Source organism: Spermophilus citellus (assembly GCF_964194105.1).
Source record: "Spermophilus citellus genome assembly, chromosome: 11".
In the NCBI taxonomy this organism is placed as follows: domain Eukaryota; kingdom Metazoa; phylum Chordata; class Mammalia; order Rodentia; family Sciuridae; genus Spermophilus; species Spermophilus citellus.
The window spans coordinates 1694534-1708553 of record NC_138192.1 but is presented as its reverse complement, the minus strand read 5'-3'; the positions used below and the strand labels follow the sequence as shown (position 1 = coordinate 1708553).

General features: G+C 36.3%; 1 long non-coding RNA gene across 2 annotated transcripts in view; it reads right to left on the bottom strand.

Annotated features, from left to right (window-relative positions):
- Positions 1-14020, bottom strand: part of LOC308631121 — a 1170527-nt gene that overhangs the window by 660908 nt on the left and 495599 nt on the right. The gene's annotated exons all lie outside the window — the stretch shown is intronic.

The window sequence follows — 14020 nt, the reverse complement described above, 5'->3', positions numbered from 1 at the left end:
TTGTCATACCCAAAGAAGACACATGCCCTTTAGTAGTCAGTCTCCACTCACTCTTGCTCTATGTAGGCATGAATTTTCTTTCTCTCTTTGTGAATTTACTTGTTCTGGACATGACATATAAATGTAATCATTCAATATATGATCTTTGTATGTGTTTTTTAGCCTGTTTTTGAGGTAGCACATATCAGAACTTCATTTCTCTTATTGCTAAAAAGTGTTATGTTATATAGATACATTGCCATTTGTTTATCCATTTATCAGTTGATGAATATTTGGGTGACTTTCACTTTGTGGTTCTTATGATCATGCTGCTGTGAATACTTATGTTTTTGTGTTGACTTCTTTTTCTTTTGGGTAGATACTTAGGATTGAAATTTATGGGCCATAAGTAACTTTGCCAGACTGTTTTATAAGGTGACTCAACCATTTTATATTTCCGCCAGCAATGTTTGAAGATTCCACTTCTCCATATCTTTGCCAACATTGTGCCATGGTATTTTTCCATAGAAGTCATCCTAATTGGTACGAAGTGGCATTGCATTGTGGTTTTTATTTGCATTTCCCTGACAACTAATGATATTCAATATCTTCATGTACTTGTTAGCCATTGTTTATCTTTGTTAGACAAATGCCTATTTATATTCTTTACCCATTTTTAAAATTGAGCTGTCCTTTTCTTGTTTGGTTGTAGTAGTTCTTCTGTATTCTGGATATACACAAATGTACACTTATCAAATACATGAAGTATATATTTTTTTCTTATTCTATAGTCTTTTTATTCTTATAAGGCCAATAGGTTTTTTGTTCAAGTCCAATTTACCAGTTGTTTGACTGCATATGCATTTTTCTCTGAAATTTTCTATAAGTTAAAAAAACAGACTTTATTTCTCAACATCTTCCATTAAATTTTTTGCTACAGAAACAATGATCATTTAGTTAACTACACAATGGGTTAGAGATATTAAAAATATTTTTGTTTTCAAATATTTTCATCACATTTAGTGAAAGAAGCCCAAGTCTTCTAATTGATATCCAGTGCACTTTTTAAAAATCAGAAAATGTCTTTGATTTTTCTGCTTAGCTCAGAATGCACACATTATTCTGTAAATATCGACAGGTGTCTAATGTATTCTGAGGACTTGACTGGGCTTGGAGATCCAGAGATTCTTGGAACATGGTCCTGTCCTTGAGGAAGCAGAGGTCATGTGCCAGGCTACAGATTTCTACAGAGGGTATTGGCACCAGAGGGGCATTGTCTGCATGAGAAAGCCTCTCAGGGAGTCACGATAGTGCTCTGTCTACAGAGACTCATCAGTGATCAGAACCTTTTGTTATAGCCTATGATTCTTCCTTTCAGACATTTGCTGCTGCTGTGTGTTATGTACATTGGCACCAGTTATTTGTAACAGCAATATTTAGGGATATTGATGTAATGAAATGTAGACATCAATGTGATGACTTTGATACCTAGAAGCAAGCCAGAAGAAAGCCATATTTCTTTGATTTCTTCAGGTTTTCAAGAATGGGAACTTTCTACTTACTAATTAATTCAGAGTGGTGAGAGTGTGTATCTTGAGCTCCAGACCAAACCCAAGCAGTTTTTGGTAGTCAGAGCTAAAATGTGAGTCAAGGAATGAACAGCTGTTTGACTGGAGGGAAGATTTTATATAGAGATTTGGGCGAGTCCTGTTAAGGAATTTAGGTCTTTCTATAATAATGAAGAGCTATTGATGAGTTTGGGTGTTTGGGGGGAACACGGTCCCTCCTGTTATCTGTACCCCAGAAGCTGTTTGTGAGGACTAGAGACAGGAGTCTTGTGGGGCTGTGGGACTAGTCCAGATGAGAGCCAATGAGGACCTGAGCTAGGGCACTGCTGATAGAGGTAGACACACAGACTGGAGATGTTTAGACGGTGCAAGTCAGGATGCTTGGCTGCAATCAAGCATCATAAGTTAAAAGGAGGATTACTGAAGAAAGAAGATTTCTGAAGAAAGTTTCAAAGGAATGAAATGCCACAGAAGCCAGCATGATTTTAGACACTTTGGGGCTAAGCAACAGAGCAGGGGCCATACTCAGGCTCTCCCAAAATAGGGAGGAAAGAGGGTCTCCTTCCAGCTGTGCTTTTTCAAATCCCAAGAGCACTCTTTTTTTAAATTTATATATTTTTTTAGATGTTGATGAACTTTATTTTGTTTATATTTATGTGGGGCTGAGAATCAAACCTGGTGCCTCACACATGCTAGGCCATTGCTTACCACTGAGCCACAACTCCAGCCCCCAAGAGTACTCTTAGCCTTGAGTTTTGTGCCTCCTGCTCAGGCAGAAGCTTTGCTGGGAGCTCCATGCCCTCATTACTAGCATTGCCAGAAGTGGGGAAGGATTGTGGAGCAGAGCCATCTGTTCCTCTTTGGTTATTCAACCTGGCTTGGGCAGATGTTTAAATCTGAAGGGGAAGGTTGGGAATGCCTCAGAAGTTTTTGGCCTGGGTAGACCATGATGACAGCATTTCTGTGCAAGAACAAGTTTCACAAGTGAGTAGATTGAATGCAGGAAGTAAACAGAGTTCACTTTTAGACCAGCTTAGTTTGGGATATGACTGTCAAGATGTTATGTTTCTGTGACAATTCACTTGACTTCATTCATTAATAGAAGCCTCTCTAGGGATTGGTTATTTTCTTTGCTATGACTTTGCAGAGACTAGCATGGATTTTCAGAGGTACCTTTATTAGCTCTTAGATAAATTAACTAAAATTTATTTTATACAGTGCACCTTATTCTGTTTTTTTTTTGTTTTGTTTTGTTTTCTGACTTTTTTTTGTTCCAGGAATTGAGCTCAGGGTGCTCAATCACTGAGCCACATCCCCAACATTTTTTTTTTTCTTTTTTCTTGAGACAGGGTTCTGTTAAGTTGCTTAGAGCCTCACGAATTACTAAGGCTGGGTTTGAACTTGCAATCCTCCTGCTTCATGCTTACAAGCCACTGGGATTATAGTTGTGTGCCACCAACCTGACTGAACAGTCTTTCTTAATGGACAAAGAACAGTAGATGCTGTTTAACTGGTTCTTGCTCCTATGTTAGTGAAGTCTGAATTAAAATTTCTTTCTGCATCTCAAAGAGTACAATATATTGTACAGCAATTCTAAAAGGGTGGAAGTTATATGGTTTCTGTAAACTTCTGTTCTAGATGTAATCCATGAAACATCAGTGTGTGTAGCAGTTAAATAGGAATTTTGGTCAGAGGACAGTGGAAGGCTTGGCTGGCACTACACTGTTACTTCAACAACATCATTCAAACACCAGAATTCTGGGCTGGGGTTGCGGCTTGCCTCACATGTGTGAGGCCTTGGATTTGATACTGAGTTCCACAGAAAACTCATTGTTCTGTTTCCATTAATGAAATACAAAGTCATTTTTGGAGGAATGAAGGATATATCTTATATCTATGTGTTATAACATGGCATGAATCATTTGCTTATGTGATAAACACTGCTACATTTAAGATCAGAGTTGTTTTGAATATTTAAAGTCACTTTAAACATGGTCAGGATTGTTAATAGCATTGCTGGTAAGGCCATTCCATAGATGTCATTTTAGTAAAGAGATCTTGATCTTGCCTGGCTTTGCAAGATATGACAATGAAGGCTTGCTGAGTGCCAAAACTTGGAAGATAAATTGTTGCCCACACCAGCTCTGCCACTATGTTTTTTCTCCTCCATGCCAAGGCAGATGGTCAGATTAAGGTGAATTAGAGAAAAAAAAATTGCTGAGATTAAATGGGAGGTACACATGGTGGGATGAATCCATATTCTCTGGCAGTTGTGGTCCCATTTGGGGCCCCCTTGATAAAAGATTAAAGATATACTCTGTGCTGTTAGTAATGGGAAGTAGCTCAGTGACCTTGGACAAGTATATTAAGGTCAGTGACACTCTACCTGTCCATAATAGTCTCCATCATAGCACTGTTCTGAGGATGAGCAGAGCTACTGCATATCAACTGGTAAGCAGAGTGCCAAGAACATTTCAAATTACAAGTAGATTATACTGCACACAACAGTGGTTTTTTTTAAAAAGTGAAATGCAACAGGAGGGCAATAATTTACAGCAGAGGTATCACAAGGAACCACAAATTGGCTCTTAGCTTCAATGGAACTCAAGCTGTAGCAGGTGTTATTTCACAATTTTAACTAAAATCAGCATCAGAGGAGAGATGTAAATTTACATAATTTTAACTATAAGCTGTTAAATTTCTGTGCTTTTTTCACCAATTTACCTAAAGCAAGCCATTTTCATTTGTAAAACTCTAAAAATCAATAATTAGAAGGTGCAATAACTGAAAACTATGGTTGGTTTCATCTTTTGTTTAGTGGATACTGCTTCTCAGTGAAGATGACAATACTTGGATATTGTGCTTGCAGAGCTCATAATCTAGGTTCCATGGTTACTGAACTCTCAGGATTAGTAGTGTTTAATGTAGATATGAATTTGGGTATGATGTCTTTGGAACACGTGAAGAGTAATCATCTCAGTAAAAATTCACTAAAAGCTTATGGTTTAGCAAAATTGTACCTTTGAGAACACAAAACATGACAGTTCTGAAGAACCTGAAAAAAATTAGAAGAAGATAACTTTCTAAGGGAATCCGAAACACATACCATCCACAGTTATCACTGAAATGATTTTTATAGATTTTGGTGGACGTGGCATGAGTTTTTTGGGTTCTTTTAAAAAAAAATATTCACTAGTTCTAATCAGTGATACATGGGAGTAGAAAATGCTTCAATTCATTGCACACAAAAGGAGCAGGTGTTGGGTTCTTTTAGAGAAACAACCTTAAAGTATAGTATCATTGCAAGGGAAAAAGACAGTGGATGGTTTTCAAATGGATATCCTTGCTAAGCTGTAAAATGTCTTGAATATTGTGGCAGAGCTATGGATGGTTATATTTATGATGAATATTAAGGTTGTATCTTCTATAAGATATAGTAATTTTCATTCTTGGTCCAGTTAGCTGAGCTCAGTAATGAAGAATATGCTTTTAGAGTGTTATATTTAATACCACCTGTTAGAATATTTACATAAAATTTCCTGTTTGTTATTGGTATTTAAAAAAAAATCATTTGGGGTCTGTCTTCACATCCTTTTATATTTCTAATCCAGAATGACCTCTTAGAGCTGGTAGACTCTATACTTGCTGTGTATGGAATAATTTTTCATCTTTTTTTTCTGAGTTCACTTAAAATATGAGAGATACTTGTCATTTTGGAATTCTAAGCTGTTAGGATACAGTTCTTCAGTCATGTTATCATTGAAATTTAACATTTTAACCTTTAATTAGAAGATTCACTGTTCTAGGCTGTGGCATGTTTCCATTTCTATTCTTTCATCATGTGATTTAAGTGTTGATAAACTTTACAAATTATTCCAAAAGAAGACATGGAATAACTTTGTAATTTGTTACTGTCTATTCTGCATGAAATCCAGCACTTTCAACAGTGCCATACAGAGAGCACATGTACAGTAAATATTTATTTGAATTAGAGAATAGCTTTAGGGCAGCTTGCAAAGTAATGTTTTCAGTATTCAGTGACTGAGCCTTCAGTACTGGTAGTTTAGCTAAATATTCAGACTTCATTTGAAGCCAGTAAACAGACAACTATGTAATCCAGGGAGACAAATTTCTTCAATTTTCTATCCAATAGTAATTTTTTTACAATCATGTTTATATAGAGTAAAAGTCAAAGGAAAAGGTGTATTTGCAGCAGTTACATGAGTAAGTTTGCTGCAGTGAAAGATTTTCGGTATGCTGATGGAAAAGGGACAATTTAAATTAGATATTATAAAATTCAGGTAGCTCTTTTTACAGACAGTTTTACTGAGGTCTAATTGAAATTCAATAGACTTCATGTTTAAAGTGTATGATTTTGTCAGTTCTGACACAGGTGCACACCCAGGAAACCATCATCACAATAAGGAGAATGAGCAGATCCATCACCACCCCAAATTTCTTTGTACTTCTATCCTCATGGTTCTCTGTCCCTTTTTCCAGCCAGCCACTGACCTCCCTCCCTACTGTCACTGTAGGTTAGTTTGCTTATTCTAGGGTTTTATGTAAGTAGAATTCTATAACATGAAATTTTATTTTTTGGCTTCTTTCACTCAGTGTAATTATTTTGAAATTTATCTCTTTCTGATGATATCAATAGTTTATCCCTTTTGTGTGCCAATGAGCAAGGCAAGCTGGCAAGAGAAGAACCTTGGCACTGCCCTCTCCCTCATCTCCTCTGTGGGCCTCACTGTAGCCTGAACAGTTGGCTAATACTCCAGAGTAACAGGAGGCAGGAATCCACTAGGCAGCTCTTTGGTCAGTCATATTTCTTAGAATGCTGCTGCTCTTTTTTTTGCATTCAAAGCAAGCTGTGGTTAAGTGCTGAGCAACTTACTGAGGCAGCTTTTCTTCCTGGCCTCCTCCTGATGCACCTGCAGTCCTCACTGTGCATCCTGCTGACTGACAAGGCATTCTGCCAGCCCCAGCTTCATGTGCTTCTGGTGTGTTGCAGGCTCTGCAGGTGACTGGGAAGGTGAGGGAGGATGGCCATGCCTGATACAGGCACTCTGTGCTTGTGGACTGCCTTTGTTCCACTAGGCTGCACTTTCAGAGCACAGGTTCAAGGATAAAATTGTTGAGGATTTCAAGATGGTGAGCACAGCACAGCAGAACAACAGGGAGGCCTTTCTGGGCATGGGACCTTTGGTACTTGTGAGGCTGGCACTCACTGCCCAGAGTCAGAAGGAGGAATGCTGTTGGTATTTCATGAAAATATGGCCTTGGACAAAGTTCACTTGGACTGGAGAAAGGCTCTGTTTGGGAACTCAGTGGTCAAAGACCTGCTGAGAAAATCACAAACCCAGTGCTCTTGCCTGAATTTACCTGGAAAAGATGAAGGAGGCATCTTTGAGGTTCCATGTATTGTGGATAAGAAGTGTGACTATCAATCTGGATTTGGTCCTTAAAGAGTGCTACATGTGGGAGGAGGGGCCTGACCTCTTGGACTTGTGTCTCCATTTCTTTCTGGAGAGAACAAATCTGACTTCACAGCTGCTGCTGAGATCAGGCAGTTGTGGGCGGGGGTGGGGAGCTGGTGCTTTGTGGTCCTGTGCTCAGGTAGTTACGCAGTCAGGTTAAGTCCACTCACCACCAGTGGCATCCTGGCCAACTACATGCTTGAGTCCCAGGGCCTCAATGCTGAGGAGCCTTGGACCAACTCCATGTGGCAAAACTGCACTCAACTTCACATGAGGATCTGTGTCTCACTACCACACCTAGGCAGTCATATCCAGCTTTGAACATATGAACACACAAGGTAATTTTCATGGAAAAACTGCCCTGCCAGTGTCAACCACATCATCCTGGCTGATGGATCCTCTTCTCATTTTAGGTTTGAGGAGATTGAGGCATGGACACTAAAACAAAATGCAGAGGTCATGTGAAAATATAGCTGTGATTTGAGCCATGAATGTTATGGAGCCCACTCTCTTTCTCCTGTGTCACCCTGTCACCATGTCCATTTTTGGTTTGTGGAAAGCCTACTTATTGCAGAGTGTATAAGAGGATGGACTGACATATGGCAGTCTCACAAAGCATTTCATGTGATGTCTCTTTCTGCAGAATTGGGTGATGGGGGGCAAAGCCACCTTCCTAATAGCCAGGGAAAGGATGCACTTCACGCTCACTTGGCAGGGGCCTCTGCCCACTTGAAGCCAAAGAGAAATGAAGGACAGAACTTTAAAAGACAAAGTGATCTTTTCCAAACCATGATCCATTTAGGGGATTTTCCAGGCAGCACCTTTGAGTAGCACCTCTGTTTTGTACAGTGAGTCTAATTCTGTGTTTGGTCCACAGACATCTGATGTCCCATTATTCTTTCTCCTGACCATCACTTTGACTCACTACTGGGCATCTCCTCCAAGACAGCTACCTGTGGGGCAATAACTCATCCCCATGAGAAAATGTGAGACACCAAAAAAACAAAGCAAAAAACTAGTTAAGAAAGTACAAATAATAAATAAAATCAATGGCCCTTGTTAGCTTTAACAAACTGATGGATTTCTTTCCCCATGAAACAATGAAAGTTCACGTGGATTACCCAGTAAGTTTTGAAATGCAGACGACAGTCATTATTCCAGGATATCAGGTTAAAAACATTCTTAGGAAACATGCAACCTTGTTAATTATGTTATGTTTTTCTTCAACCTGGAGTGAATAACAGAGTGAAGTTTACTGCTTAACACTAAATTTGTTACTGCTCTGCTCTTCACAATCTCACATTTTTATTTTACCCATAATGTGCATTCATTTTCCTCAGGCTGATTAATTTTCATGTGAGAAAGATACTTGCCTCCGTGGGCATAGCAGGTCACTCTCAGGCTTCATCATGATGTGCTCACCAGGCCCTCATGTGCTCACACATGAACTTCACACCCATCTTACCTGGATGTACAAAACCACATCATCACTAGATTCTTAGCCATGAAAATTTCTTGTGCCACCTTTGCTTATGAGATTGATGGAAGGGGCTGACTCTATGAATTGTTGTCTCTTCTCAGAGTTTCTAGTGATGCTGATGATGGCAATGATGGTGATGGTGATGATGGTGATGACAACTTTATTAAAATGACATTTAGAAGCATTCCTAATATTCAAGCAAACTCCTTTGTCCTGGTGTGGCAGGAAATAAAAGTGGAACTGGACTTTAATTTAAATAATAAGAAAGTTCAATTGCAAGGGCTTAATTAGAACACAGATAATTAGAAGGTTACAGGCCATAGCACTGTTGTAATTTTTTAAAATATTTTTTCTTAGTTGTAGATGAACAAAGTATCTTATCTTTATTATTATTATTATTATTATTATTATTATTATTATTATTAATGTGGGTCCAGTATCAAACAGATTGCCTCATGCCTACTAGCCAAGCACTCTACTACTGAGCAACAACCCTAAAATCTTACCTGGTATTTTAAAAATATTTATTTATATTTTATTTATTTGTATGTGGTGCTGAGAATTAAGCTCAGGGCTTCATATATGCTAGGCAAGCACTGTACCACTGAGCCACACCTTCAGCTCTTTCCTGGTACTTTTTAAATACCTGTTTTACATAAATTTTAATTAGTAGCTTTAACTGTTTTCCAATATCTGTTTGGATTAAATCAATAACCTAGAAATCAGTGAAGCAAAGTCTAGTTTTATATCAAATTCTGATTTTACTTCCTCTTTCTTCCCCAGACCAGACACCTTATCCCCGTGTCTGAATTAAGATTCCCCCTTGAGGAATTTACTGTATGTTGTCCACATTCCAAACTCCAAAATTTACCTATTCCTTAGTTTTAGAAAAGTCTTACACAATTTGTCCAGAGGTACCAAAATCTCTTAGAGTACTCAGAAAAATCCATATCTGAGTCTTGCCTTTTAGGGAGCAGTTTGAATTATAAGTATGCAGCCTTTAAGGCAAGTAGGTGGATGATCTGCAGCTGGAAGGAACCATTTCATCAATACCTTGCATCTAAAAGGCACTTCATTTGATTCCTTTTATTAGATACTGTGAATAAACCTACAATAAAAATGGAAGTGAAGTAATTTCTTTAACAAAAGTGTTCCATTTTCTTTAGATATTTATCCAGAATTAAAATTACTGGGTTATAGGGCATTTTTTAAACCAAGAATTGTTATTTATTTTTATTTATTTAGGCACTTTACCACTGTGTTACATCCCTATTTTTTTAATAAGAAAGGATATCTCTGAGTCACTTAAGCCATTGCCAAGTTTCTGAGGCTGGTCTTGCATTTAAGTTCCTCCTGCTTCATCCTCCAGAGCCACTGAGAGTGCAGACATTCACAATAATATCCTGCTTCAAAAAAATTATTATTAGGGGGATTATATGGCATTTTTATTTTGAACTCTTAAGAACCATGATAGGGGATGGGAATGTGGCTCAAGCGGTAGTGCGCTTGCCTGGCATGCGTGCAGCGCTGGGTTTTATCCTCAGCACCACGTACAAATAAAGATGTTGTGTCTGCCGAAAACTAAAATGAATAAGTAAATATTAAAATTATCTGTCTCTCTCTCTGTCTCTCTGTCTCTCTGTCTCTCTGTCTCTCTCTCTCTCTCTCTCTCTCTTAAAAAAAGAACCATGATAGTTTTTCAAAAGTATCTTTATTAACTTTATATTGTTACCAAAATTTTTATCTATACATATACACATATACTCTGTAGTCCCTACTATCTTTCAGATATTTGTTTGTGTTAGTGTGGTTTGGTGCTAGGAATTGAACTCTGGGGGTGCTTACCACTGAGTTATGTCCCCAGTCCTTTTTTTTTTTTTGAGACAGGTGATATATCACTAATATCTCACTAAGTTGCTTATAGCCTTGCCATGTTGTTAAGGCTGTTTTTCAAATCACAATCCTCCTGACTCTCCTCTCCAGCCTCTTTCAGATTATTATAATAACCTTTTCAACAACACTGCCCAGGCTACATAAAATCTCTTTGACTGATGCATTTTATCCCTGTGGAAAGTTTATATGAAGTAGCCAATGCAGGACTATTCTGTAAACATTTGTTGGAATAAACAGGGATCATTGTTTTTTAACCTCCTTTCTTAACTACTGTTTGGTATCATACATCATAAAAGTGCTGGGAAAAGAATGTAAATTCATTTGTTTGAAATCTACAGAGATTTACATAAGCTCAGTCACCTCTTGTTCCAGAGCTTGGAACTTCAGGACATAGTAATATAAACAAAATATGTTAAAGTTGAGACATTCAGTACACACATCCACACACACATACAAAAAAACTTTCTAGGAGCAATTGGTAGTTATGGCATTATTACTAGTGTATCAGGGATATAGTAACATAAACAAAATATGTTAAATTTGAAACATTCAATATACACATACACACACCCACAAAAAAAGCCATTTTTTTTTCTAAGAGGAATTGGTAGTTCTGGCCTTATTACTAGTGTATCATGGTTGGGGAAGGATTCAGGAAGTGCTAAAATCTCACTCAAGTCAAGAGTAGTTTACTGGATTCCTCCCTATTTCACCTATAATACAAGCTAGAGTGAACTTTATCTGTCAGCAACAGCAGTTGGGAAAATATGCTGGAAGATTTTTTTTTTTTTAGATAAATTGACAGCTTTGATATTTGGGTATTTTTGTGTCTTGGTCACAGCTGATGAAACACTTGTGAAGGCTTGTGTGGCTCCTAGATATCACCATTTTTTGTATCATTTCTTTCATATTTCCTTCTTTCTTTCTTTTTTTTTTTTTGTGGTGCTAGAGATTGAACCCAGGGCCTTGTGCATACAAGGCAAGCACTCTAAAATCTGAGCTACATCCTCAGCCCCTCTCTCACATTTCTCTTCACTAGAGGTGATGATGGTATTTGGGGATTTTGTCCCAAATGTGGTACATTTCTTAAGACTTGACTAATATCCAATGTATCTAAATCTCTCTACTCATTCATGATTTTGCCAAAGAGACACTCACAGTAGTTTTTTCCTTAAATGTATCTATAGATGGAGGGAGAGTGTCTCATTTAATATTCTGCTTTATTTTCAAACATCATTCCCTCTTAATATTTGCTTTTTATAGTGTTGCTAAGGTTGGAACTGACTATCTTGCACATTCTGCACACACACTCTAACAGTGAACTTTGCCATTATGTCCCAATTCTAACTTTAGGTTGGATAGATTCATTCATTCACGTCTAATGTTATTTTTCATACGGTCAGTTTTACATATGCCTTTCTATTGCTCTTAACAATACTATTGATCTACATATGGTTTCAGATTTGATTCATATTATGATATATTGGTCTGTATTATTTCAATATAGTTTCATAATATACATTAAACGTGTCTCACAACAATAACTATATTATTTGTTTTTTATTAAAGGTTTTGGGGTATTTTACATATATTTTATTTCTAAGATATTTTTTTTTGGTCCCTTCTTTTCTTTTCTTTTATTTGGTACTTGGAATTAAACTCAGGGGAATTGAGCCACATCCTCAAACCTATTTTGTATGACATTTAGAGACGGTGTCTCACTGAGTTGCTTAAGGCCTCACTTTTGCTGATGCTGGCTTTGAGCTCACAATACACCTGTCTCAGCCTCCCAAGGTACTGGGATTACAATTGTGCACCAACAAGTCCAGCTCTCTTCTTGTATTTAAAGAAAAACATGCTAAAATTTTGATAGGAAAATATTATATACTAAATTGAGTTAAAATAGTTGTCTTTGTAATGATTAGTTTTATTTATGCACATGGTATTTTATGTGCTTTTGTAAATTTTTATTTAGTTTGTGATAAGTTCCACATATTTTCCTTGAAATCCATTATACATGTGATGTATTTAACAGATGTAACTTCAGTATAATACTTATGTGGTAATTTGTACTCTAATTAAACCAAAAATCTTTCTGGGCTCCAGAAACCATTTTTTCTCAAACTTTATTATTTTTATTTTTCTGAAGCATCTCCTCTTTCCTCCTAGGCCCCATTTTTCTACTGTATTAACAAGTATAGCTCTAGTCTTATGCTATCACATACTTGTACACTGTCATGGTACACACATACTATAATTTCTACAGGTCTAAGCTGCTTGGTGAGAAGTATTTCATATAAAGTTTTCATGATGAAATAACAGCAATTTCTATTCCATCTTTAATTCATGAGAATTTGTTTTGTATCCTCATCAATACTTTGTATTCTTTTTGTTGTTGTTGTTTCTTACTGGAAATTTAAATCAGGGATACACAGAGACTGGGTCACACATAGTTGCTTAGGGCCTTGCTAAGTTTCTAAGGTTGGCTTTAAATTCAGGATTATCTTGCCTTAGCCTCACAATCCAATGGGATTAGAGCTGTGTGCCATGGAACCTGGTTCTATTTTATTTTTTATTGAAATATATATTACTTCTGAAAATAATTTATTCTTGATATTAACAAAGCATAGAATACCATTTTCCCCCACAAATAACCCCCCTTTTTTGGAAAAGATGTCATATTTTTGGAAAAGATGTCAGTAGTGCCAGATGTATAATTTATTAATATCTAAATGGCAAGATTATTATTATTATTATTATTATTATTATTATTATTATTATTATATGTATTAGTTACAAAACTTTATCTGTTCATATTATTATAAGGTATATATTCTTTTTTATAACTTCATAGCATACATCATTGTGTATCAAAATGACCTTTTGGGGGTTGGGAGGTGAGGGGAGGGATCATGGGGTTAGACATGATGGTGGATTTTGATGTATATTATTATATAAAGTATATGTATAAAGAAGTGAATTCATGTAAATATAATTTGTATACAACCAGAGAAATGAAAAATTGTGCTCTATATGTGTAATAAGAATTATAATGCATTCTGTTGTCATATAATTAAAAAAATGTTTAAAAATTAAAGATAAATGATGACATTATGTTCTAACTGAAAATAAATACTACTACTTTTAAAAGTTGAAAAAAAAAAAAGGTCGGTTAGTCAGTTGCAAACTTTATAAAGTACAAAATGTATCCTGAACATTTGGTAATACATAAACCTAGATGAAGGTATTTATAGTGTTCTCAGCAAAATTAAAAAAAAAATACCATATAATTCATTTTTTGCAATCTATACTCATAATTATATGAGATGCTTTTTGTACATATACATGTATACTACCATTATATATAATTAATAAATAATTACTACATCTCACATTAACTACAATTTATTTCAAATTAATTTGTCTTTTGAAAGCACCAATATATGACTGTCTTTGATATATACACTTGGTGTTTCTTCAAATTTGTCACTTTTATGTATTATGTTTTTTTTTTATTCTCCTTTTTATAGAATTTCTTTTTCCAAAGTATTGAGATTAATGAATTTTAAACAATTCAGTCTAACGGTGCAGTCTGTAGATTCTCTTTTTTAACCTAAGACAAA